We start from the raw sequence: 24226 nt of genomic DNA on the forward strand, positions 1-24226 counted from the left end.
TACCTAATGAGTAATGATGTTGAGCATCTTTTCATGTGCTTGTTGGCCACTTGTATATATTCTTTGGAAACATGTCTATTCAAGTCCTTGCCCATTTTTTAATTTTGTTTGTCTCTTTGCTGTTAAGTTTTAGCAGATATTTATATATTTTGGACATTAAACCCTTATCAGATATATGGTTTCCAAATATTTTCTCTGATCGCATTTGTTGTCTTTTTACTTTCTCAATAATGTCCTTTGATGCACAAAAGTTTTTAATTTGATGAGATTCAATTGATCTATTTTCTTTTTCTTTTGGTGGAAACTCTAAGAATTAATTGGTTGATACAAGGTCCTGAAGAGATTTTGCTGTGTTTTCTTCTACAAGTTTTATAGCTTTAGTTCTTATATTTAGGTCTATGATTCATTTTGAATTAATTTTTGTATATGGTGTGAGGTAGGAATCTACCTTCATTCTTCTGCATGTGGATATCCAGTTTTCCTGGCATCATATTTTGAAGAAACCTGGTACTCTCGTCAAAATCAGTCAGGTTGAAATAAGCCAGGCACAAAAGGATCAATACTGTATGATTTCTCTATATGAAATACTTAGAATAGGAAAATTCATAGAGACAGAAAGCAGAATAATGGTTACAAGTGATGGCTAGAGAAAGCAATGGGAAGTCTTGTTTGATGAACATGAGTTTTGGTTTAGGATGATGAAAATAGTCTGGAAATAGTGTTGAAAGTTACACAGTATTGTCAATGTACTTAATGTCAAAGAATTGTCCACTTAAAATGGTTAAAATGATTTTTTAATGTAATGTATATTTACCACAATTAAAAACAAGTTTCAGAAAATCAATTGGCCTTAGCTGTATGGATTACTTCTGAACTTTCAATTTTGTTCCAGTGTCTGTATATCTGTCCTTATGCCAGTACCACACTGTTTTGATCATTATAGCTTTGATTTAATACATTTTGTAGTTGGGAAGTATGTGTCTTCCCTCTTTGTTCTTCTTTTTCCAATTGCTTTGGTGTTGGGACCTCTTGCCCTTCCATATGAATTTGATGATTGTCTTCACCATTTCTGTGAAGAAGGCTGCTGGAATTCTGATTGGACAGACTCACTCTTTTTTTTTTTAATTTATTTTATTGTATAATATAACATATATACAAAGCAGAGAAAGAAAAAAGCAATGGTTTTCAAAGCACTCTTCAACAAGTAGTTACAGGACAGATCCCAGAGTTTGTCATGGGCTATCACACCATCATCTCAGATTTTTCCTTCTACCTGCTTTGTGAACTTATGATCACCAGGAAGCTTTAAAAAAACTCAGTCAGGTGTAAACCTTCCTGGCAACGTGGGACAGAAATCCTAGAATGAGCGGGAACTCAGCATCAAGGGATTGAGAAAACTTTCTAGACCAAAAGGAGGAAGAGAGAAATGAGATAAAATAAAGTGTCAATGGCTGAGAGATTTCAAACAGAGCTGAGAGAATATAGGAGGCTAGATGTAATAAATTTTTTTTGTCATCACAATCGACCACTTTTTGTGAAAAATAATATACATACAAAAAAGCAATACATTTCAAAGCACAGCAGAGCAACTAGTTGTATAACAGATTTCAGAGTTTGGTATGGGTTACAGTTCCACAATTTTAGGTTTTTGCTTCTAGCTGCTCTAAGATACTGGAGACTAAAAGAAATATTAATATAATGATTCAGCAATCATACCTGTTGTTAAACCCTACCTTCTCTGTATAGCTCCACCATCATCTTTGATCTTTCTCGCACTCTTTAGAGGTATTTGGATTATGTTCATTCTAACTTTTTCATGTGGGAAGGGGCTGTCGATAATATGGGATGGGGTATGGAACTAGTTGATGTTCTGGAGAGACTGGCCCTTCTGCATTTCAGGACTTATCTGGTAATCAGGGACCCATCTGGAAGTTGTAGGTTTCTGGAAAGCTAGTGCATGAAGCCTTTGTGTAATCTCACCTAACACCCTAGGCGTTCTTTGGGATTGGCTGGAATGGTTTTGGTTAACTGGGTCTTTTTTTTTTTTTTAATATATATATTTTTAAACAACAGCATAGAAAAACAAACATCCCTAACATATGATCATTCCATTCTTGGTATATAATCAATAACTCACAATATCACATAGTTGTATATTCATCACCATGATCATTTCTTAGAACATTTGCATCAATTCAGAAAAAAGAAATAAAAAGAAAAAAGAAAAAAACTCATACATGCCATATCCCTTCCCCTCCCTCTCACTGATTGCTAGTATTTCCATTTACCCAATATATTTTAGCCTTTGTTTCCCCTATTTTTTTCCTATACCCCTTATCACTCCCTTCCATTGATCACTAGCATTTCAATCTACTAAATTTATTTTAACATTTGTTTCCTCCATTATTTATTTATTTTAAATCCCTATGTTTTACTCATCTGTCTATATTGTAGGTAAAAGGAACATTGGACACAAGGTTTTCACAATCACACAGGCACATTATTAAAGCTATATCATTATAGAGTTATCTTAAAGAAACATGGCTACTGGAACACAGCTCTACAGTTTCAGGCACTTCTCTCCAGCCTCTCCAATATACCTTAACTACAAAGGTGATATCTATGTAATGTGTAAGAATAATCTCCAGGATAACCTCTCGACTCTGTTTGAAATCTCTCAGCCATTGACACTTTATATTGTCTCATTTCTCTCTTTCTCCTTTTGGTCTAGAAGTTTTTCTCAATCCCTTGATGCTGAGTTCCAGCTCATTCTAGGATATCTGTCTCACGTTGCCAGGAAGGTTTACTCTTGAGGCGTCTTTGTAAAGCATCCTGGTGATTATAATTTCATAAAGTTTTAGGACTACAGACCTACAGGACCCCTCTTTTCCTCCTGTTAGAAGATAATTTTTAAAAAAAATTATGACTCATATATAGATATAAAATGAACAGGTGTTCAAGATTTTATTTTATTCATGTAGAAGGAATGCAAATGGAGGCCAAACTTTAGCTTCTTCCACAGTGGAGGAGGGAAGTCCATGGAAACTCCAGTGACATTTGCTTGTCTATAAACAAAAATTATTTTGCATTGAAATTCATTATCTGCAATTTACAGAGTTATAAAATGAAGCTGTTTCCCCCTACATTCCCCTGTACTCAGGAGTCTGATTAGAGTTTCTTAACCCGTTTTTGTGGGCACCCACAGCTGCTGAGCAGTGTCTGAGCCTGAAGCTGTGCTGTCTGGGCCCCCACATCATTGCCTGAAGACTGCACCTCCAATTTGGAAAGCACCCGGAGGCCCACCTTGGGCATAGGCAATTTGCCTCTTGGCTGAGCCTGGCTCCCAGGCCTTTGCAGCATTTCCTTGCCTTATCCACCAAGCCACCTACACTTTTTCCAGAGGCATCCTCTCTGACTCCATCAAGTGGCCCATTCAGAGAAGAGGTCAAGAGGAAAACCTTAGGGAGCTTCTCTCTAACTTGTGTTTAATGCATGCTTTTAAAGACAGTGATGAAAACATGCAAGTCACAGAAAAAAAAAAGTCATTACACTGTGGGACAGGGGCTGGTGAGACCAGAGTGGGAATAGGGGGTGGGGATGGCTGCAGGAACCAACTTTCAATTTTTACAAACAAAAATTCTGTCTTGTCTGGATTGTTAAAAATCATACAAAGCAGCAGCAGTTTAATGGATGATGTAGGTCAGTATGTGCTGATGGGGAAAGATCTCTGAGGTATGTCAGGTGAAAAAGCAAGTTGCACAAAAATAAATGCAGTTTGATGCAATTATTTTTCAAAAACAGAAACAAAAATGCAAAATTAAACTGTATTTCTGTATGTGCACATATGGAAGTATATTTAAATATGTTGTGGGGGCCCAGGGGTCAGGATCCCTCCCTTAGGGAAAAAGTAGCACCTCCCCTAATTACTGTTGGTAGCCAACTGTCCTGGGCCTCTGCTGAGACTTTGTTGCAACCAAATCTCTTGAGATTCTGTTGACCCTCATAAGCAACTACCCTCCTCCCTCCCACCCCCACCCCACCCCACCCCCACCCCTGCACTCTCTTTCTCTTTTGTTTTTTGGGGTGGAGTGCTGATTTCCATTTCCTAACTGGCTGCCTTTGGGAAGAATTTTTCACCTGTCTGTAAGTCCCTAATTAAAATTCATGGCTGATTTTCTACTTGCCATGTTCTTTAGTCTTAGAGTTGTGCTGGCTAGAATGTATGTACGTCTCTAAGTACCTGAGAGAAACCATATCAAACTGACAACAGCAATTGCAGCTGGGGAGAGTGGTGGGATATGGGAGGGGGAAGGGGAATATTAGCTTAGTCTGTACTATTTAAATTTATGTAAAAATAATTTTTTCTTTTTTCTTTTTTTTTTTTTTTTGCGTGGGCAGGCTCCGGGTCTCTGGCATAGCAAGTGAGAACTCTGCCACTGAGCCACCGTTGCACACTTCTGCAACAATAATTTTTAATATAGTATTTTCACAATTAATTTTGAAATGAATTAATTTAAAAAATTAAATGTTGTAATACACTTTTTTGCAATAAAATCATTTTTTAACAGAAGGAAACCTTAACATAGCAATCTCAGGTGAAATGCAACTAAATGGGCGAAGAGAGAAAAACACTCTAAAAGGAATAATAATAGCTTTCATCAATGAGGGCCTTTTGTGTGCAAGGCATTTTATGGATACTGCATCATTTAATCCATTGGATAGCCTCCCAAAGTGGTTACTTGACAGAGGAGAAAAAACAGGTCCAGAAAAGGGGACTAACTTGCCACGGGATCACAGGGTAGGCCTGAAATTCAACTTTTGGTCACAAGCTTGGTTCTTTCTGGAATATCATGTCACCTCATGTTAAGTTCTGCAGATGCTGCCAGGGCTGCTTCCCTGAGCATGGAAGGAAATGTTCAACCTTTCACGTAGAGTCTTCTACCCTGCCTTGTTTGAGAAGAGAAATAATAGGGTATGATGACTGACGATTCCAGGCTAAATGAAGAAAAATGTTAAAAGAATGGAAATACCAAAAAAGATTTCAGGAACTTTGTTGATCTCAGTTTTCTTTGTAAGGCTTTGTGACAGAATGTCCACCAAATCATCCTTAGCCATTCACCGATTGTTATTTTCCATTGAGGGGAGGCTGTAGGAGAGAGCTCGTCTAGGAAGGAGAGAAGGAAATCCTACTGCTTCTCTTTTGGTGAGTCACCAGGCTCAGACCTACCATGGAGTCTGTCTTGGAGTTCTGGACACTCCCCACCATGGACCCCCCCATACTCCCCTCCTCCTTCATGAATACCCACTCTCTTTTCCTTTTATCATCTGCCTCTTCTTTCCAAGAACACTCTTCTTAATCTACCCTCATACAACCTCCCCAGGCCCCACCCTCCCATGTCTGCTCTGTGGCGCAGGCTTGTACCTGCTGGGTCCACTCAGGTGGGAAGACTGAAACGTGCCCAGGTTACTGCAGGGGCTTGTAAGAAAGGAAGGAAGCATGGGCACCATATCCAAAGCCATGCATCTGCCTTCTAGATGGCGCCTCTTCCCTCAGTGTAGGATCCTAAGGTTGGTGGTCCAATGGCTTAGCCCCCTGCTCACTGGTTCTCCCCTCAGAACTGGTTTTCATTTGCTCCGTTCCTTCTCTGTATTGTGTGTCAAATGCTACAAAATGCTGAGAAGGATGAAGGCGAGAAACCCCAGCATTGAGACTTGGGAGGCTGGGAGCATCACACTGTTTTCCTTGCTCAGGCTCTCCATAGGAGAGTCTCCCCTTCTTCATGGGATTTTTGTTTGTTTGTTTTTCTTTTTTGTCTTTAACTTTATAGGTTATTTGGGAAGTCATTTTGGTAGTTAAGGTGATTTGGACAGACAGGCCACCTAATCTAAAGCCATTTTGCCTAGTGGTCAACTGACCTAATGCACCACTCAATCTCTTTTTGGGAGTATGTATTATTGCATCCTTTAGGGATCCTCCATGATGTCAAGATTTCCTCTAAAGCTATAGTAATTAAGATACAAGAATAAACAAATATCAGTGGACAGAAGTGAGACCAGAAATTACCTATACTTGTATGGTCAGTTGATTTTCGATGAAGACACCAGTGCAATTCAATGGGGAAACCAAAGCCTTATTCACAAAAGTGCTGGTACAACTGGATATCCATGTGGACAATAATGAAATCCTCAACCCCCATTTCATATCATACACAAAAACTAATTTGAGGTGGAACACAGACATAAACAGTTAAATTACAGATATAAAGTTTCTATAAGACAACACCAGGGAATATGTTTGCAAGCTTGAGTAGGCAAAGCTTTCTCAGACAAAATACAAGAAGTACTAATTTAATTTCTGCTCATCAAAATATACAATTAAAATGAAAAGGCAAGGGCAATGCAACGGTGACTCAGTGGCAGAATTCTCGCCTCCCATGCTAGAGACCTGGGTTCTATTCCTGGTGCCTGCCCATGCCAAAAAAAAAAAAGAAAGAAAAGAGAAGAAAAGGCAAGCCCAAGACTGAGAGGAAATATCCTCTCAGGACAGGTATCCGACAAAGGATGTGTATGCAATAGAAACCTTCATTCTTTTTGAATGGAAAAGGGAAGCCCTGGACCATCAAACCTTGGCTTTGGGGATAGAGACACATAGAAGACCCTGGAGCCTAGGTCTTTGGCTGTAAGGATCCTGACACCCTCTGCAGCGAGCAGGGAACTGAAGGCTCTGATGTGCATTTCCTGGAGCCTGGCTCAAGGCAGAAGCCAAACAAAGTAATACTGGCCAGTGACTACAGGGCAGTACCATTGCTAGGAAACATGAAGACCAAGCAGGTCTAGGAAGGTGGAGGAGAGTGAATGCAAGCTGGAGCAGGTGGGTTTAGGAGAGCAGGCATTGCCCATGAGTTTGAAGGCAACTGCTAAGGACAATCAAGCTCAAAGGACCCAGTAGCTCAGTTTGTAATGAGCTATAAAAGAAAGGCTGAAGATCTTCTCTTCTATGTCCAAAGACATCATTTATAGTCATTGTTTTAGTTTCTTAGGCTGCTGTGGCAGTTAGATTCAGTTGTCAACTTGGCCAGGTGAAGGCACCTAGTTCTGTTGCTGTGGACATGAGCTAATGGTACGTGAACCTCATCTGTTGCTGATTACGTTTGCAGTCAGCTAGGAGGTGTGCCTGCTGCAATGAATGACCTTTGACTTAATTGGCTGGTGCTTAAATGAGAGAGCACAACTTCGCACAGCCCAAGCAGCTCGCATACCTCATCTCAGCACTAGCAGCTCAGCCCAGGCCTTTGGAGATGCAGAAAGGAATCACCCCAGGTGTTGGAACCCAGAGGCCTGGAGATAAGGCCAGCAGAGATTATCCTGAGCCTTCCCATGTAAGAAAGAACCTCAGATGAAAGTTAGCTGCCTTTCCTCTGAAGAACTAACAAAATAAATCCCCTTTTATTAAAAGCCAATCTGTCTCTGGTGTGCTACATTCTGGAAGCTAGCAAACTAGAACAGCTGCTTAAAGCACATCATTGTGAAATGGTTTGGTTTAAACAATGGGAATTTATTTGCTTGTGGTTAGAGCCTGGGAAAATATCCAAATCAAGGCATCATCAAGGGGATGCTTTCTTTCCGAAGACCATATGCCTGCTATCCTTGGCTCCTTGACCACATGGCAAGGAACATGGCAGCCTCTGCTATTCTCTCCCTTCTCTGTCAGTTTCGTTGCATTGCTTTTAGCTTCTTGCTTCCATAGCTCTCTTCTTTCTCTGTATTTATCCTGTAATGGCATTAAGACTCTAGTAATGGGATTAAGACCCATCCTGAGGTGGGCCATGTCTTAATTGAAGGACCCTCATCAAAAGGTCATACTCACAATGGGTTCACACACACAGAAATGGATTAAGTTTAAGAATATGTTTTTCTGTGGTACTTACATTTCCAAACCACCACAGTAATATTCACCAAAAGGCTTCCCTGACCTCTTGGGGAGAGTTATAGGTTTTTTTTCTATGTTCCTACAGGGCTCTGTCCATTTATTCTAATAGTGCTTACCATATTGAATTGTGACTTTGTGTTGGCAAGTCAGTCTCCTCCTCCAGAGTGTGAGCACCTCACAGGCAGGAACTCTGCCTATCCTCTTTGTATCTCTGGCAACTAACAGTGCCTGGCACACAAAATCACCCAAAAATGTTTGATGAAATTTCTTGCCTGCTATGTCAGAGACCGGGGTTCGATTCCCGGTGCCTGCTCATGCCAAAAAAAAAAAAAAAAAAAAAATGTTTGATGAAAAAATAGATGGGTAGATACAATCATGTCTCCCACTCAAGATTCAGAATTACAAATGGGATGACTAATGTTCAGTGGTGCTATGTAGAAAGGTCCAAATTACAATATCTTAAAGAATCAAAGTATCACTTGGGTCAGAGACAGGTCTTGACAAACATTTAACACATCACTAGTACTTCTAAGGATAGTTACTTAGGATATGTCAGTGTCAAACTTTCCCAGGAAAGATCTTAAATGCTAGAGGCAATGAAACTTTGTACTGATTAATCTGGAAAGCATGAAGACTGCTTCTCTTTTTTCAGAACAGGGATTCCATTTTCTCCAGGCTCAAAGGAGAGACAAATATTCTTAATAGTTTTAGAACTACAAGGGAATATATCTGCTGTGGTGATTTAAAGATGAATGTACCTCCAGAAAACATGTTCTTAAATTTAATCCATTCCTGCAGGTGTCTACCCATTGTTAAGTAGGACCTTTTAGTGAGGTTACTTCAGTTAAGGTGTGGCCCACCTCATTCAGAGTGGGTCTTAATCCCCTTACCAGAGTCCTTTAAAAAAGAATGAAATTCAGAGAGAAAAAGAGAAAGCAAAAGGCGGAGCACCTAGAGACTGAAGATCGGTGGAACTCGGAGATGCCGCCATGTTCCTTGCTATGTAATAAACTAAGGACCGAGGATCACCAGCCACCAGCCCCAGAACACCACAGTCATTGAGGAGAAAGCTTTGCCTTGATAATACCTTGATATGGACTTTCTTTTAGCCTTAAAATCATAAGCTAATAAATTCTCATTGTATGAGTTGCTCTATTTCATGGTATTTGCTTTGAGTAGCCTAAGAAACTAAAACATGTGCCTAGCCTTTGTTGAGTTATAATAATAAATTATGCTTCTGTTTACCTTCAGGATACCAAAGGCTTTTGTGGGAAAATGTAACATATGTTCTTCCTTATAAAAATGTGATTCACTTGTTTAATAAATATTGGACACTTTCTGTGTCGTAGATATTGTGCTAGACCCTGAAGCTACAGCACAGAGGCATATCCAATCCATGCCCTCAAGATGTTTAGAGTCAAATGTGCAGTTGTTTTCAAAGGTGTGGAATTCAGAGCTGTAGCCTGCACATTGGAGCCTGGAGTTGAAAGCTCCTCAGTGGCATCTTACAGATATTCATTTCTATTAGCACCCAGTACCCTGCTTGGTATTACCTAAAGGAGAAGTGAATATTTGTTGAACTGTTCAGCTATGTTCTCTCCTTGACTTTTCCATTTACTATTTTATTTATGGGCCCTCCAATGACCAGTGAGTGTTCAACCTAACCTTTTCAGAGAGGAGCTGTGGATGGCCAGATGGACAATAGGCTCCCAAATGACAAAACACTTACTTCAGTTGTAAGACTTTTCTTTTCTTTTCTTTCTCTTTCACATTTTAACATCTCTAAAATTGGGATGCATCTTATAATCAATAGTTTCTTGCAGTTATTATAGGGGAACTTTTTCTTTCTTAATATTGTAGTACAACCTAAAATCAATGGTGTCTTAGATTTGATGAAATGCATTAGCTTCTAACCCATGCCAGTTCTGCTCTATTAACAGAACTCAACAGCAAACTGTGTTAAAGCTGCACTTGGCCCCATAGGAGAAATTACCCTGATTGACTGGCCAGGTCAGCCTTGGACACAGGAGGGGCCGAGCAGAAGGTGCTACAGAGCGGCCATTCCCATTCCCACCACCTTCTTAGACCTTCTTAGACAAGGAGGTGGAACCTTTAGTAGAAAAAGGAAAGGGCTAATAATTAAATCCTTCCCTCCCTCCTTCCCACCTGTTGAGACTCACCAGGTGAGGCCTCTTTAGCCTAGGAGGCAGCATTACACTTCAGCCAATCTTCAAAGAAGGAGAAGGAACAGAGAAGGAACAGCAGGTGCTTGCTCTGTCCTTTGGACTGGGTTCCCATTTAGACTTTTAGAGGGGATAGGAATGCCTTGAGGTTTCCTTGAGGTTTCAACAGTATAAAGAGCAGGAATTGGAAGCAGAGGTCCCAGTCAGGAATAAATAGTAGGACTTTGCCAAGAAAATGTCTTCTCTCTCAGAATCTAGGTACTCAGGGAGGAAGCTGGAAAAGGCTGCTCTTTGGCCAAGGTAGGGAATTCTAACAACTTTCCATAAGGATCCAAGAGAGTGAATCTAAAAGTGCTTTGCAAATTCTAAATTACTGTTTGCATGTAAGATCATATAATTCAGGTCAATTACGGATGGGTTTGAGAACCAAAGTGCAGTCAACTTCCAATCTGCTAATCAGAGAAGGTAACTGGTCTTTTCCCCTCATAATCAGAGCCCTGGCAATTGTCTGAAGTTAGCGCAACCCCAGGCTGTGCCCAGCCCTGGAACTCCAGCTTAAGTGCAGAGGCTCCACTAATCACATAAAGGTCACCTGGGAGGGACTTACCTAGAAGCTATAAATCCAGGAGCTCAGGTGACTTTATCTGATTAGCTTTAGGATTAGAGGAAAACAGGGTCACTAGAGGTTCTTGGTGGGCCAAAGAGGAATACAAGATGCCAGACTGAGCTGCCTCGCCCTTGCCTGGCCTTCACTGATGATGGAGGATGGTAACTGTGCTTTGGATTACTTTTATAATGCCAAGAAAAAATGCTAGGACACTCCAATTACAAGCCCTTTCCCTGCAACTGTCAACTATTTGCTGAGTCGTTCTTTCTCTCACTCAAAAGCATTTCATAAGTGCTGTGTTAGGCGCTGGGTGGGTGACCGGGGAGCCAGGACAAGCGGGAAACAAGCGCAGAGGCCTTTGGGGACTATAGGCTAATGCAGGTTCCAAAGGAGCTAGGGAAGGAGCCCAGCTTCAGGTGTGGGAAGACCTGGCATGGAGCTCCTCAAGAGCAGAGGCTGCATCTTCCACATTTTATAGCCCCAGCAACAAGCCCAGTCGGGGTCCATACCTTGGGCACAGCCTGGTAAATCTGCATAAAAGGATCTGCCTCTTTGTGGCTAATATCTATGGAGAGTCCACCTTCCCCAGAGATCTCCATCCTGTGGGCACACAACACAAATGTCCTTGTTGGACTATCTCATTTTGAAATGCAAGCATTAGGCTAAGTCTTGCCAGGCTAGTCCTAGGAGAATAAGGCCACAAGACCGTTTTGGGGCCTGGGAGACCACTCTCGGAGTGGGGGTCCAAGGAGGGGCAATGACAGAATAAGGCAAGTCTGGGTCAGATGGAAAACTGACTTCTTCCAATTGGAGCCAGACTCTCGTAAGCTGTGACACACTCCAAACATCAGTCATATCTGTGGGAAAATAAAAATTAAAGTATATATATATGGCAAATATTTGCTTCCCAGGGTGTTGCTGAGGCTCTTGGTCCTGTTGACCGGCCTCGGGAGGCTCTCTCTGTGGGTGTCTGCGCACAGAGGACTGGAGACTAGAGCCTGAGCGCCCCTGGAAGAAGGGGGGGCACGAGAGCTGCTCAGCCACGCCACCCAGCAAGCGAGGGAGGGAGGGCGTGAGCCCCGCGGTTTGTGAGTCCCGGTGGTTTGTGTGTCCCACAGTTTGTGAGCCCTGCGGTTTGTGAGTCCTGGCGGTTTGGCCGCACTCATGCCCTGACGTGATAGACCCCGTTTGTATGAGTCGGCTCTGTGCCTCTGGGTTCCGAACTTTGGAAATTCTGATATTGTCCTTCCACAGGGAAGGCAACTAGTGTTTATTGACCACCTCGCGGGTGATGGGCACTGCCCACAGCGTCTTGCTTTTACCAGGCAGTAATCACGAGGGTTTGGGATTATTTCCCCTGAAATGTCACAGCATCCAGATAAGGCCCCCTACCAAAGAGTGGAGCGCCATAATTTTTAACCTGTAATTATATATATATATGTCAGGAAAATATTAAAATGTATGCAGTTAAAAGCTCCCTCCCTTCACTGTCCCCCTTTTTACTCAGTTTCTCTCCTCTGTCCATGATTTTCTTGTATATCCTTCCAGAGTTTCTTTATGTGCAAACAAAGATATGTGTAGACTTATTTTTCCTCTTCTTAGACAAATGGTAATATACCGTGTCCTCTCATCTAACAATATTTCTTCGGGGCCTCGCCATATCACTGCATGGAGAACATGCTCTCCTTTTTAACAGCTCTGTGAATGTTCCATTATTTATTTAACATGTTCTGTCTTGCTGCGCATTTAGATTTTTCTAATGTTTTGCTATGACAAAGTATTCTTCTCTTAGTTTTCTACACTGGTGTAACAAAGTACCACAAATTGGGTGGCTTAAAACAACACTTCTGAAAGCTATTGTTGTAGTTTGCTAGCTGCCAGAATGCAGTATACCAGAAATTGAACAGCTTTTTAAAAGGAGAATTTAATAAGTTACAAGTTTACAATTCTAAGGCTGTGAAAATGTCCAAATTAAGGTATCCAAGGAGAGATACCTTGGTTCAAGAAGGCCAGCAGCGTTCAAGGTTTCTCTCTCAACTGGAAGGACACATGGTGAACATGTGACATCTGCTTTCTCTCCAGGCTTCTTGTTTCAGGAAGCTCCCCCAGGGGTGTTCTCCTTCTTCATCTCCAAAAGTCTCTGGTTGGGTGGGCTCTAAAACTTTTTCCAAAATGATTCCCTCTTAAAGGGCTCCAGTAAGTAGCCCCACCTTGAATGGGTGGAGACATTCCCATTGAAACTATGTAACCAAAACTTATCACCCACATTGGGTGGGTCACATCTCCATGGAAACAATAAAAAAGATCCCACACAGTAATACTGAATGAGGATTAAAGAATTTGACTTTTCTGGGCTCCACAACGTATTCAGACTGGCACAGGTATTGTCCATGACTGCGTTCACACTACAATGGCGAGGATGGGTAGTTGTGACAGAGACCATAAGGCCTGCAATGTCTGTAATATTTACTCTCTGTCCCTTCATAGCGAAGCTTTGCCTTACCATCTGGTCTTTTGCAGAAATGCCTTGCTGACCCCTACCATACTGCATTAACCAGTTTTGCATTTAACTTAACAATCGTATCCCAGCATCTCTTCTTTTGGGGACAATAAATATTTCTATCTTTACTGTACATGTTTGAAACAGCTTTACCAGCCATCCTGCTGGTTCCCTCACTAATGAGTTAAATAAATCTTTACCAAAGGAGCACTTCATATTTGTATTTAACATTGTGGAAGTTATACTTTAACTGTCCTTAGCAACAACATAGCTGGCTGATAACAATCATTCAATAAATATTTACTCTGGTATTTGTACCTCAGTGAAATGCGTCTTAGTCTTTCTCTCGTCATACTTAAGGAAATTTTGCAAGCCTTGTATTATTATGGAAGAAAAACACCTGGGATTTATGTACCATAATGTGCATAGCTTCTTTTGTGTACATTTGATAGTTCTAAAAAATTTCTAAGTGCTACAAAACCAACTTTCCCTCCGTAATATTCTCCTTATACTCTTCTCCCAAGGCTTCTGTATCAGAGCAGTTCTTTCAACATAGAGTTGCTGGTTTTATTCAGTCCCCAAACAAGAGCATTACTGAAGAAATAGTTTCTCTCTCTACCCTTTACTTGCGCCTCCCTAGGGGTAAATAAGGGGCTGAGCTGAGAGGGGGGAGGCTAAGAAGGGGGTGCAAATCAGGCACTACTCTGTGCTTTCTGGATATGCCCTGGATTCCCAGTGACTAACAGGTCCACAGAGACACACCCATTCCCCCTCTCCTCACACTACCTCCAAGCAGGTCCCACCCCAGGCAAGGAAGTCTGGATTTATCCTGCTGCTGTTGAGGCTCAGAAAAAGGCTCACTCTCCCATGCAGTTTTATTACCAGTAAAGTCCCTAACTCCTCTATTTCTCAATGATTCAGAATTCCCAGGGGGAGAGGAGTGTGATTAATTAGCACCTTCAAACCCCAACTGCCGCTGCTCCTTTTGAAGTCCCCTGTTCTGTTGAGCGTAAAGGCCTCATTAACGACCTGGAAATTACAAAGAAATGTAAGAAATTCATGGAAGTGGATTGACGCTAAATCCCTGGGGCCCAGTGAACAGGAAACTCCTCAGGAAAGAACCAGGAGTCGTCCCCCAGGGGGGAAAGCTTACACCTCACCCCACCCCCAAACCTGTCCCCACAGCCTGGCCGCCCTGGGAGCCTTGGTGGGGCACAGAGCAGCAAAGCAGACCCTGCCCATATGGACAGCCCATTAGTTCTGCCTGGAAACTAATTGCTGTCCTGGTCCCCATGTTTCCGGATGCAGCAGGCATTGGGGCCATGAGGTTTCACATCAACTGCCTGGCAGTTAGCGTGTAACTGGCCGCTGCAGATGCGTCCCTGGGGAAGGTCTGCCGGCACATCCTTCTCTGCTCCTGCGGATCTTTTCCTCTCCTTGGTTACAAGCCTGGAATTTCCATAATTTCCATAATGGACCCGTGATAACCCCATTCTGCTTTTCTGAAGCTCGTGGATTCCTTTTCTGAGCTGGGTTGGCAGTCCTGCCTTCTCAGAATCAAAGAAATATGTGGGAAGAGGAGATGGGAAAAGAAAGCGATGAAAAATTGTTAAGAGAAAAAAAAATATTTCAGTTTCCCTGGGACTCGTGCCTGACCCCATGCCACACACTTTGTCCACTTTATTTTACAGGATGATCCTCACCGTGAGTCTCAGTCTTCCCCATTTTCCTGATGAGGAAACTGGAGGGGCAGAGAGAGAGAAAAAAGCACTCAAGGACACACAGATAAGGAGCAGTGTCAGGACTCCAATTCCAAAAGTGTATCCAACTTTTAGCTACTTTGCAGAGAAATCAGGCTCACATACCACCTGCACGGAAAAGCCTGCTGGACCTGGTAACCTCCATGTCAGGCATCTCAGCTCTGCAGGATGCTGTCTTCCTGGATTACATTTTAATGACCCTCACCTCTGCTCTCCCACTAGGCATCATTTATTTTTATTACTGTGCTGTCCTGTGAGCTGGTATTTTTATTCACTCAGCTAGGTTCCACACTTTCTCTGTGATTCCTCCTATGAAAGTTTTCTGATATTAAGTTCTTACTAACCCTTCTGTCAATCTGTCAATTTCCCCAGCTGATTTGGTGTACGATCACTCTAGTGTCATCTGAGAGTGTCGCCCTCCTCCTCCTGGCTTGAGCATCCACCTCCACCCACACCTCCTGGGCCACCTTCTTTCCTGAGCCCCAGGAAGTGGCAAGGCCACAGGGTGGTGGGAAGAGCTTGAGCTGTGAGCTTCAGCAGACAGAACTGGCTGGGTTGTCCCCGGGAAAAGTTACAGTGTGACTCTGGACTGTCACTTCATCTCTGTGTCTTCATTTCCTTATCTGTACATTGGACGTAAGAATGGCTACCTGAGAGAGCTGGGGATTACTCCAAACACGTGAAGATTCTTATCACGCAGTTAGCTTTCATTTCTTTCCATTTAAAGTAAATTGAAACCTACAAGATATTTACAAGGAGATTTAATTTCTTTGAAATTGATATGCATTACCAGATGATCCCTTTGTCTCTCAGTATGTTATATATTTCCAGTCCTGTTTTATAGAATCAAAGACGTTAAGTGATTTGCCCAAATTTTCACACGGAGGCATGTGAACTTTGGAAACTCCTTGAAATGTTTTTTTTTTTTTTCCTTTTGCATGGGCAGGCATCAGGAATAGAATCTGGGTCTGCAGCATGGCAGGTGAGAATACTGCCACTGAGCCGCCATTGCACAGCCCTGGATTTTTTTTTTTAATGAGAATTTATTTAAGCTCAAATGCATTTTTTTGTTTTTGTTTTTAATATTTTTATTGACACATCTTCACACGCATACAGTCCACACATGGTGTACAATCAGTGGTTCACAATATCATCACATAGTTGTGTATTCATCATGATGATCATTTTTAGAACATTTGCATAAGAATGAATTTAAAAAATCATTCCACATTTATTTAGAGATAAGTTCATTCTCAGTGAGGCGTTCCAAGTATCTATTACAACATAATATAACCACCTCAAACTTAGCAGCTTAAAACAATAATAAGCACTTATTTTGCTCATAAATCTTCACCTTGGGCAGGAGTAGTGGAGACAGCTGTTCTTTGCTACCCCTGACATCAGTTGGGTGGCTTAAGTGGAGATATATGATGTTCTTCCAAAATGGCTCATCCACTTGGTCAGCAAGGTGGTGTGGTTGTCAGCTTGGAGCTCAGCCAGGGTTGTCACCAGGCACCACAGTTCCTCTCCACAAGAGCCTCTCCATGGGGTTTCTTTGGTTTCTCCACAACATGGTGCTAGGCTCCAAGAGTGACTATCCCAGAAAGATGTGTGGCAGGTACAAGGCTGTTTATGACCTTGCCCTGGGAGTCCCAGAATAACACTCTGCCATATTTGATTGATCATGAAAACTGGTAATCAGCCTAGACTTAAGGGGAGGAGATTAAACTCCACTTCTCAATGGGGGAGTAGAGAAGAATATCTGTTCTACCCCTATGACAGGTAAGAAGAGGCTAGAATTGTTGGCAACAATCACAGTGACATCTAGGATTCTGATCATTTTATTTCTGGCCTTAGACTTGCATATGCCTCACAGAAAAACAAATGGCCAGTTGGGAACTGGACTTGGTCTCCAAAGAAGAGGGAAGTAACTTGCAAAAGAATCACAGCTATTTAAGCTAACTCCCCTCGACATGCCATTGTCTACTAAAAGGAAACAAGGCTCCCTGGAGAAATGATTGATTCTAGGACCCAAGTAACGGCATGTACAGGATGAACGTGCGATAGGGTCATTAGACAGAAAACCGGGAAGCCAGTGAGGTCTGATAGGGTCATGTTGAGCATCAATAAGAATAATAACTACAATGGAATAGAACACAATAAGTAGATTAAAGTCAACTAATTCATGTGATTCATAAAAACAAGCAAACAATACAAACAAAATCCCACCTTAGTGGTTATCTTCGAAGGCAACTAAGGAACCAACTGTACTGGTTTGAAAATAATATATACCCCAGAAAGCCCATTTTTAATCCTGATACAGTCTTGTGGGGGCATCTCTTTCTTTTAATCCTGATTCAATATCATAGGGTGGAAACTTTTTTATCAAATTATTTCCACAGAGATGTGCCACGCCTACTTGTGGGTGTGGCCTTTTGATTGGATGGCGGCATGACTCCACCCATTCAGGGTGGGCCTTGATTGGTTTAGTGGAGTCCTTTAAAAGAGGAAACATTTTGGAGGGACCTCAGAGCTGACAGAGAAAGAGCCGACAGAAAATTCAAAGCAGAGCTGACAGGCACAAAACAGAGACACGGATGTTTGGAGATGCTTGGAGCTCAGCAGACATCACCATGAGATGTGAAGCAAGCCAGAACCTAGAGAGAGCCAGGGGAAGCCAAGAGATGAAATCCAGCCCCTGAGAAACGAAGTTAGGAACCTCCACATGGACAGAGGCTGAAAGCAAGAGAGTCCAGGGACCAGCAGATGCCAGTCACGTGACTAACCAGCTGAAACAGGTATTCTAGACCCATCAGCCTTTCTTGAATTAATGTATCTTTACATGGATGCCTTAGTTTGGACATTTTTATAGGCTTTAGAACTGTAAACTTGTGACTTATTAAATTCCCCTTTTAAAGGCCATTTCATTTCTGGAATATTGCATTCCAGCAGCTTAACAAACTAATACAGCAACTTATTATTTTTAAAGCTGATAAATAAAGTGAAACCATCATGTACTTATCCTGCCTCTCCTATATGAAATGTACATCAGGGTAACCACGTAGTTAATGAGGAGAAATTTTTTATCAGAGGGATGATAAAATTAGAAACTCTCCATGTTGCAACCACTAATGAAATAGCATATAATTAATGGTGGCTAACAATATAAAAACCATACATCATGTGCTTCTTGAAGGAGGTACTATATATAAAGTATTCTTTTAAAAAAGTACCAAATAACTACCTAGATGTAACCACAAGTTTATAAGAAATACAGATGCCAAGGACTTCCATAATAGAAGGATAAAGAGTTAAACAGACCTCTTACCAGAAAACAACAACTTAGCTAATGAAAATGATTAAAAAATGATTATTCAAAATCTTGGAAAATTATCCTAAGAACATACAGCAAATGGAAAAACAATTATTTCAGGAAAATCTACCAAATTTCAGTAAGAGCAGCAAAAGTGTGCATAATCTGAGCCATGACTCACTACATTACACCCCAGCTCCCTCTTATGGAACTCTGCCTGGAGTTTGTGAAACACTGAAGACAGGAGCTCCTTTCCAAGCCCCCTACTTCAGCTTTCAGGATGGGGAAAGTACTAGTGTCCCCTCCTCCCCACACCCCATTTCATGTATTGCAGAAGGTCTTCTATAGTCAGGCTCCATGAAGAGGAAATGGGTCTTTCTTCCTCTACCCAGCTCCAACTTGTAGGGTGGGAGGTTTACTCCAGGTGTACCCTGTCCCAGATCTTTTGTAGGGCAGGGCTTCCATGCTAGGAGGACAGAGATGTTGCTCCAGGAAAAGCAGTCTTGTCTCTAATTCCAGTAGAGTGGTGTAGGGGTTTTGCCTAGAGGGAAAGACAGGCCATAAGAATGAAGAGCTGGTCAGCTCTGCCTGAGAGGACTGACTTTATGTGGAATACAGAGCAGAGACCTCCATGCCTAGGGCAATGTTGAAAACAATGGAGATCTTTGTGGAGCACAAATAAGAGAAGACTGGTAGCTCTGATACAAGTAAAACAATGGAGCAGCCAGAGGTTTACCAGACAGAACCAAGGAAAGGATAGTCAAGAAGTGCACTCCTGGGAAAGGATAGTCAAGAAGTGCACTCCTGGGATTATAGCCATCTTGGGGGGGTGAGGAAGAGTATGCTCCTGTGCTACGCTGCACCCCCTCTGGAGCAATCAGACCAAGACCTGGGGGCAAACCTGAAAGCATTCACCAACCTCCCAAACCCATAAACAAGGCAGAAACCTCACCAGCACAAGAGGTGGGCTTAAATACAATCTCTGCCCAAACACTAAGGAGTAAATTACCCTGAACCAGAGGTGACTGTTAGGTAAACTGGAAGATTATGTGCAGGCGGAGAGCTGCATCCCTCAAGAATGATCAGAGAGGGAACCTTCAAGGTAGGAGTCTTTGGCTTAATGTGTATTGCACATTAATAGCAAATGCACACCAAGTATAAGGAGGGAATGGAGCTATATACAAGTAGAATTTCTACATTTCACTGGACTAAGTATAAATCTGGAGTAGATTCTGATATTACATGTATACTGTAATCCCTAGAGCAACCACTAAGAAAATAATAAAAAAACCCCAAATGCCTGAACTGTGTTAGCAACCTTGAAGCCACATACAGCATCCAATGTGAAAAAGGAAAAATCTAACTATTTAATTAAACACAACCTTTGGCCAATAAGTGGCAACACCTAGGTACCCAGGTTAAAAAATAAAAACAAAAATGGAAGAAAGTCGGAGCAAAGACATTTGCAGGGGAAATAGTCCTTGCAGAATTAGTATACCCAAATCATTAAACAGATAAATCACCAAGCAAGCAGTAATGTTAACCCCCAGGGTTGGGGGTAAGTAGAATCAGTATCGAGTTCCTACTGTATATTATCTAAGATGTCCAGCATTCCACAAAAACTATGAGACTTGGAAAGAAACAGGAAAGTGAGACCTGTACACAGGAAAACATAACAAAACATGTAATAAACTAGTTAATAAAAATGGCCCCTAAAGGGGCCCAGATGAATATGACTATCCTCATAGAACTATAGGAAACCATGCTTAAATAACTAAAGGAAGGCGTGATGGCAGTGCCTCGTCAAATAGAGAATATTAACAGAGAGACAAATTATAAAAAGGAACCAAATGGAAATTCACTAAAATGAAAAATTCACTAGAGAGGTTCAACAGTAGATTTGAGCTGGCAGAAACTCTTCAGTGAACTTAAAGCGAAATCAATAGAAATAATGTAATGTAAAAGAAGACTGAAGAATGAAGAAAAAGTAACAGTTTCAGAGAAATGTGGGACACCATTAAGTGCACCAACATGCATGTAATGGTAATACCAGAAGGAAAAATGAGAGAGAAAGGTACAGAAAAATAATTGAAAAAAAATAGCTGAAAACATCTCAAATTTTATTAAAAACATTGATGTACACATTCAAGAACCTCCATGAACTGCAGTATGATAAACAGGAAGAGATCAAACTGAGACACAGCATAATCAAATTCTTGAAAGCAGCAAGAGAAACGAGTCATTACATACAAGGGAATCACGACAGGTTTAACAGCTAACTTATCAGCAGAAACAATGGAGGTCTGAAGGCAGTTGGATGACATACTCAAAGCATTGAAACTAAAAGATTATCAATCAAGAATTCTAATTACAGCACACTTGTCTTCAACAGCCAATGTTAAGACATTCCCAGACAAACAAAACCTGAAAGAATTCATTGCTCAATGACCTGCCTTACAAGAAATACTAAAGGAAGTTCTTCAGGCTGAAAGCAAGTGACACCAGAGGATAAATCAAAGCCACACATAAAAAAAACAAAGAGGGCCAATAAAGGTAACTATATAGGTAATTACAAAAGACAGTATAACTGCATATTCCTTTTCCTTTTTTCTCTTGCCTAATTTAAAAAGCAGTTTCAAAAAATATATAATAGAATTGTCAGGCTATAACATACAGAAATGTAATATGTTTGACAATAACAGCACAAAGGAAGTGGGTGGGAACAAAGCTGTATTGGAGTAAAGAAATAACACCAGATGGTAACTCAAATCTACAGGAAGAAATGAAGAGAACCAGAAAGAGTACAAAAAGAAAATTAATATAATAAACTATAAATACATACTAGCTCTTATTTCTTTTCTCAGCTTCTTTATAAGGCATAGGGTTATATAAAGTAATAATTTATATCTTAACAATGTATTTTGGAGTTGTTTTTTTCTTACCATGTATAGATTAGATATGTATAACAGCAAATGCACACCAAGTATAAGGAGGGAATGGAGCTATATACAAGTAGAATTTCTACATTTCACTGGACTAAGTATAAATCTGGAGTAGATTCTGATATTACATGTATACTGTAATCCCTAGAGCAACCACTAAGAAAATAATACAAAAATTTTTTTAATCATTAAAGGAATGAAAATATTTCATTAGAAAATATGGACAACACAAAACAAGGTAATAAATAGGTATAGAGGGACAAAAAAGACAAGAGTTACAGTGGCCACGTCCCTTCTCCCACCACCTTCTGCAGTCATCTATGGGGACTGCACAGGAAGAACATGATGTTCGTTCTAGAGCTGAGGTGCATTCTGAGGGTGCTAACAGTTGGGCAGTGAGTTTTTCCATAAAGAGGTATCTTGGACAGAAGAATATAGTAAATGTCGCTATGGTCAGCAAAATCCAGAATGAGGAAAACTCTACAGGACATACGGACCAGTTTCTTTAAAAAATAAATGGTAATTTTAAGTAGGCTTGACCTATTCTTTAAAAAGGTGATATCTATAGAATAACGTTAGAATAATCTAAGAATAACCTCTAGGATAACCTCTCAACTCTGTTTGAAGTCTCTCAGCCACAGGGCCTACTTTTTAATAACCTTTTTTCTAGTTACAGATATACCAGACATACATCAAACATTTGAAAAACACAGAAAAGTGCACAAAAGAGCACTTGCACACAAACCCCCTTAAAGTCAACTTCTATAACCTCTCTACCCAGATGACTACAGTTCAATCTTTTCTGTGAATGAATACACATGATTTTCTTTGCCAATCATAGGTTTTGCCTGCAATTTTTTTGCACATAGCAATATATTGTGAGCAATGTAACCTTATCAAAAAGTATTTGTTAAATACCAATTCTGCTCACACTTTTCTAAAAAACTGAAGAGGAAGGAAAGTTGCCTAACTCATTCTGTGAGGCCAATATCACCCTAATACCAAAGCCAGATAAAGATACTACAAGAAAAGAAAATTTCAGACCAATTTCTCTTATGAATATAGATGCAAAAACCCTCAACAAAATACTTGTAAATCGAATCCAACAGCACATTAAAAAAATTATACACCATGATAAAGTGGGTTTTCTCCCAGGTATACAAGCATGTTTCAACACAAGAAATCAATGTAATATACCACATTAACAAAATGAAGAGTAAAAACCACATGATCATTTTGATTGCTTCAGAAAAGGCAATTGACAAAATCCAGCATCCTTTCTTGATTAAAAACACTTTGAAAATATGAATACCAGGAAAGTTCTTCTATGTCATAGAGGGCGTATAGGAAAAACATTGTACTCAATGGGGAAAAACTGAAAGCCTTCCCTCTAAGATCTGGAACAAGACGAGGATGCCCACGGTCACCACTGTTATTTAACATTGTGCTGGAAGTTCTAGCCAAAGAAGTTAGATAAGAAAAAGAAATAAATGCCATCCAAATTGGAAAGGAAGAAGTAAAACTTTCTTAAAGAGTTGCTCGCCTCCCCAAATTGAATAAGTGTCAGCTTCCGCCCACCCCCAAATACTGGATCCACCAAGAAGTGGATTGTGGGCTTCAACTAAAATCATACTTTATAATACTATGCTTTCCCAGTTTAACTTTCCACTGATGTTCTCATATAAAACAGCTGGCTTTATGAATGAAGCGACATTTGGAACATTAGAATCTTATCTTAACCTTTATTTACCTTTTGTTTCCTCACATCTCCCCAGGCAGACTGCACAGTAAGTTAGGGTTTCCACTCACTCACTCACACATTGAAGAACGTGCCTCTGGTTTTCTATCTGTCTTAAACTACTTCCCATCCCCAGGTGGGTCCAGACACAGAGCTCCCAGTTACCCGTTGCCTAGGAGATGGTTGCTGTCAGCAATGGTAGCGCTGATGTCCCTTCCAGGGTTAAGAGAAAAGGTCCCTGCGAATTGGCTCCTGATGTCTCAAACTCTGCTCAGGGGCCTCTATCCCGAAATGGGCATAATCATCTCTCCCTTCCCACGCCCGCCGGGATGTTCTAAACATCAGTGAAGTTGGACTATAAAATGTGTTGAAATCGAGAAGCTGTTGCTAGGGAAATGTGAGTCAGAGCCAGAAATGGTTTCTTCACTTGGAATCTTCTACCCCTCCCAACGAGCTGCTCCTTCCACACAGAGAAACCCATACTCCGTGTTTTTTTGCTTCTAGTCTCTGAGTCTTGGGAGGTCTGTGAGGGCCTGGTTAAGCTCTCAGCCCTGGGGGTGCGAGCGGTGCCCCCCATGACACAGCATGAGCTAGGGGAGCTCGAGCTGCCTCGTGGGGTGGAGGTGGGGCAAACAAACACCAGCTTGTCCCAAACAGAGAGCAGCGGAGGCAGTGATTCAACAAAGGAGCTTGGTCTTTGCGTCCTCCTGGACACCTCTGCCACGACAGATTCCGAAAAAGGAGATCCAGCCCCTGTCAAAGAGAACACCAGGAACAATCTCCAAGACACATGAAATGACAATCAGTGTAAACAGCAGCTACTATTTATAGGAATTAAAAAAAGGGTGCAGTGGGGGGGAGGGGGTTGAACATATGCCAGAATTCATCTTTGCTTGAATATATTTGGATATATAAAAACGCATCTTAACACCAGTTACCTGTGTCACAGGCAGGAGAAACAGGTAAGGGAGGGAGATTTTTTCACTGTGTACCTTTATGTACTTTCCATTTCAGAATTTAAAAACAAAGAACAACCCATTCTTCCCAGCATGCACGGATGCTGCCTTTACAATGTAGTTTGAATATTTTGAAGCAATATTTGAAAAGGGTTGCAGCTTCTTTGCTACCTGAGAAAAACGGGTCATGTTCTTGGACACTTTTAGAAGCAGCACAGTTCACAGACAGGAAACAACAGGAAAATGAGCTGGTACCTGTGCAGGTTAACAAATTAACATACAAGTGTCTTGTGTCTG

At 41.2% G+C, this 24226-nt stretch overlaps 1 long non-coding RNA gene across 1 annotated transcript; it reads right to left on the reverse strand.

Annotated features, from left to right (window-relative positions):
- Positions 1 to 2972: 2972 nt before the first annotated feature.
- LOC143649120 (uncharacterized) lies at positions 2973 to 23329 on the reverse strand. Its single transcript, XR_013158928.1, has 3 exons — positions 22986 to 23329; positions 4781 to 4947; positions 2973 to 3065 (listed from the first exon to the last, which is right to left on the reverse strand). It is a non-coding gene; the product is annotated as an uncharacterized LOC143649120 (long non-coding RNA).
- Between the last annotated feature and the right edge of the window lie 897 nt (positions 23330 to 24226).

Source organism: Tamandua tetradactyla, chromosome 1, assembly GCF_023851605.1.
Source record: "Tamandua tetradactyla isolate mTamTet1 chromosome 1, mTamTet1.pri, whole genome shotgun sequence".
In the NCBI taxonomy this organism is placed as follows: domain Eukaryota; kingdom Metazoa; phylum Chordata; class Mammalia; order Pilosa; family Myrmecophagidae; genus Tamandua; species Tamandua tetradactyla.